Here is a 4,402-nt window from a genome sequence, read left to right as displayed (position 1 = left end):
TTGGCTTACCTAGCGGGTTGGGTTAGGTGCCATCACGATTGGTGGATTTTGGGTCATGACAGATTTGTATCAGAGCTCTAGGTCCATAGGTTCTACAAGTCATGTGCAAGTGTCTAGTAGAGTCTCGTAGATCGGTATGATGACGTCCATTCCTATCTTCGAGAGGCTACAGGGCATTTAGGATATACTTCCCATCTTTCTTTCCTTATCGTGCGGCATTGATTCAGCTTGAAGCATAATCCTTTGAATTCCTTTCACGCATTCGTATGCGCACATGAGCGCTCGGTATCAGCTGTGCATCGACGACTTGTGATTCCTTGGATGAGGTGTGAGATGCGTTTTTTGTGTGTTGATGAGGGTCAGTCTAAAGGACTTGAGGTCGGGTTTTGACTGTAGTTTGAGCATAGAGGTGTTGATTGTTGTAAGCTCATGCTTTTGGACTTATATGTCTGGTAGTATCCCTATTAGTAGAATTCGTGGTTGGATGGCTACGTTATGAGTATGATGTGATTGCAAGATGTGTTCATATGATTTGAATGTGACTAGAAGGGTCTTCTTGAGGTGTAGAAAGAACTATTTGGTGCTTGATTTCCATCTTGATTTGGCGTATAGTCTCGAGGTATGGGTGTGTCGAAGGATCTTTTCATGTTGTTTAGTTGAGGAGTGAAGTAGATTTTTCATGCTGTGATATGAGTTCAAAATCAGGAAGATTAAGTGATAGCGTAATGTTTATGACTGTGGAAGGGTATAAAGAGAGGTCGGCTTGAGGCAAAGCAGGTGGGTTATCTCCTGCGGAGTGTCCTGAGGTTTGTGTGATCCCTATGTTGTTTGTTGGGAGTTCTCTTTTACCGGTGAAATATATATGTTGCTATTTGAGTTTGTATCGCTCATGAGAGTGGGTTTCACTGTTACAAGGGTGAATGCAGGATTTACAGATGATTTGAAGTACTAGATGGTTTGTGTTGCATGAGCTTATGAAGGATTTAGTTGAATCTCACTATGGTATTATGGTAGTAATAGAGTATGGGCATTGTGAGTTTTCATGTGTTTTGATCTATGGCTTTGAGTCAAGTGGGGAAGTCTGTTATTGATAAGTTGATTGCACGGTCATGTGTTGTATTGGTTGCAGTTTGAGGTATAATGGTGAATCAGTTATGACTTGTAGAGGTTGAGATCGAGGATGACTCGAGTAAGGGGAATTCTGGATACGAGTTGTATTAGGCTTTATGAGTATATGAGAATCATGGAATGATTTGAGTTGTTATTGGTGAAAGATGTAATGTGCGTGGAGCAAAAATTTATCTGGTTGCATTAAGGTGGGGTTACTTCCTTGGGTGCTGGAGTGCTAATGGGGCACAGGTCGTTCAGCCCGTTCGATCAGTCTAATTGCAACTTGAGCAGAGTGGATGACTCTCGAGAATCGTTCTAATGAATTCAAGATTTATTCGTGGCAATTGAGAATGTTGTAGGTTCGTATATGGCTAGAAGCTGAGAGTTACATTGGATGGTGTCTAGACTCGCTGTATTTCTGCATCATTGTGGATTCTACATTTCAGTATCAAGAAGGTAAGATGAACAACTTGAAAAGCACAGAAGGTCTCTTCAGAGTGGGTATCTTGGTTGTGGCACTTTTGTGGTGCTTAAGAGAGTATTCAACGGCTTATGAGCCATAGGGCAGTGTGGTTTATGTTAGGGTCTCGTGTGGTGAGTCTGGGTTGAGGATTGTGGTATTATGGCAAGGGAAGTATCAATTTGAAGGTAATTCAGAAGGAACTCGGATAAATAGGACAGCTTGGTAGTAGGTTTGATCGGCATGGTAATGGATATGATTTGTTCTTTGGGTGCTTATGAGGTAAGGAGTTTCAATAGGTGTTTTGTGGCAATGCTCTTGGGTTTTGGTGACCTGCGTAGCTTGGTTGAGTTAGAAGGATTCAGCCTTGACGGTTGGGTTTTGTGCAAATAGGATTCGGAGAGCTCTTGATGGTTTTTACCACAGTTAGAGATATATATTTCCTACTGGCGCGAGGAGAATGTGATGTATAGTGATTTCCTCCTGGATGGGATCAGATAGAAAGTTCTTGGCTAATTGAGTACGTAGTTGCTTTGACTCGGAGAGGATTATGAAGTTCTTGTATTTATCATAGGATGGCATGGTATATGAGGTATGATGTGTAGGATCGAGATTGGCATGTGTAAGGTCGCGATTTAATTTTGAAAGGAAGGTCATAAATTCTTAGACAACAGGGACGGTTTCAGATGACTAGGTAAATGGCATCACTATTTGGTATGGCTTGATGAGAGTATACATTTCAGAAGGGGCAATGTGTTTGAATTATGGATACATTATTGGTAGTGCGGCATTCTCTTGTTTGATCAATTGCTGGTGTTCGAATTTTGCTTTGTGACACAAGAGAATTATAGGAGTATGCCTTGTGGGATGATCGTGTGTTGGAAATGTGTCAGAGAGCGGTGGAGTTGAGATTAGATATGATGATTCGTGTGTTCTATGGATTTGGAGACTGAGAGTTCTCATGAGTAGATTGTTTCGTGGTTGTGGACTGTGAAAATGTAGCCAAGGTTAGTCAAAGGCTAGTATGTGTTATGATTCAGTCATTGTGGACTTTGAAAGGGTTATTTATCTATTTGTGGGTGACCAGAGTTGATTTGGGGGTCCATTGGTAGACCCAATTAGGATGTGTATTCTACATCGGGCCGGATTGGCTGGCTCCATATTGCTATTGTTGAGGGATGTGCCATTCGGTGGTTGTTGAACTTATTCGTGACCTGAGATGATCTGTGAGTTACTCTTATATGCTATGGAGAGTTGTGATTCGTTGGTTATATGCACACATGGTGCTGTCCTATTTGAGCTTTATAGCGGAATTTGAGCGAGATAAGTATTCGGGTATTGAGTGATTGATTCCGTGTTGGCTATGTTCTTTCCGGATGGTGGCATTGTGCTATTTTCTCTCTGTGGTTAGGGTGATGCACTTTCGGTACTTGAGGTCGAATTTTGAGTGGTTATGGATTTTGAGCAGGGTGGGTCGTGGTATATAATACGGGCCAGCGTTTGGATGGGTCACGTATTGTAGCGAAGTTATGTAGAGTCATGATCCTTTGGGTTAGATTCGCGTGTTTTGGTTGTGCGGTGTGTGATGAGTTCTTAGCATTGCGTTGTGGTGATACCCGTTAAGCTTGCGGGACGGTTCTCTTGTCTGATGTCATTTTCCATGTTTGAGTACATTTGGAATGTTGCTTATTAGTGCACGGATTGCACGGGTTGTGGCTTTAGATTGAATTGATGTATCATGTCACTAGAGTGGTCGTGTTAGATGATATGAGGTCATCTACCTAGAATGGGTGTTATTGGATCTGATTGCAGTATATTTAGAAGGATATTGATGCTGATTGTCTTAGAAATTTGCTATACTTCCTATCAAAGGAGAGGGAGTTCCACAACTTGTTGATCTGGCGAATGGTTATGAGTTTCTACGTGTTTCTTTCATCATTGGCAGCATATGAAGGTGTTAGAACGAGGCTTTGTTCGATAAGAGGTTTATTACCGGAATTGGGTTATTTTGAGCAGCTACTGTGATTAGAACTTATCGCTGTGAGTATTTGAGTTTTGAGGTATATTATATGATTACATCTTGGGTTACGGGTATGGCTGGAAACAGCTTGTTCAGACTTATACAACGTGTAGATGCGAGACTCTGATCTTATAGAAAGTTCTGGATGTTAGAAATTGGGTTCTAAGACTTATGGGCTAGGTTGGATTAAGAAATTTCCGTCATTTTGTGTTATCAGACCTATATGGGATTGGGTGACATGGGATCACCCCCAGGTATGTGCATGGTGAGGTTACACATCGATTTGGCTTTTGGAACAACTCCGTGCATGTTCCAGGACGAACGTACGTTTAAGTGAGGGAGGATGTAACGACCCGACTGGTCGTTTTGAGAATTTACACTTTGCTCGGTTGTTTGAGGGCATGAGTAGCTCCGTATGATGTATTATGACTTATGTGAATCGTCGCTTTTGGTTTTCAGGTTATTCAGAAATTTAAGTTTGGAAGTTTGATCGGGGAGTTGACTTTTTGATATCGGGATCGAAATCCGATTATAGAAATTAGAATAGCTCCATTATGTCATTTATGACTTGTGTGAAAAATTTGGGATCGGACGTGATTCGATAGGTTTCGACATCGATTATAGAAGTTTGAGGTTTCAAGTTCATTAATCTTGAATTGGTGTGTGATGCATGTTTTCATTGTGTTTGATGTGATTTGAGGGCTCGACTAAGTTTATATGGTGTTTTAGGACTTGATGGTACCTTTGGTTAAGGTCCCACAGGCCTTGGGTGAGTTTTGAGCGAGTCCGGACATCTCCGGCACTCTAATATT

Source organism: Nicotiana attenuata, chromosome 2, assembly GCF_001879085.1.
Source record: "Nicotiana attenuata strain UT chromosome 2, NIATTr2, whole genome shotgun sequence".
NCBI lineage: Eukaryota > Viridiplantae > Streptophyta > Magnoliopsida > Solanales > Solanaceae > Nicotiana > Nicotiana attenuata.
The sequence above is the reverse complement of the archived record's forward strand: the minus strand, read 5'-3'. Positions refer to the sequence as shown.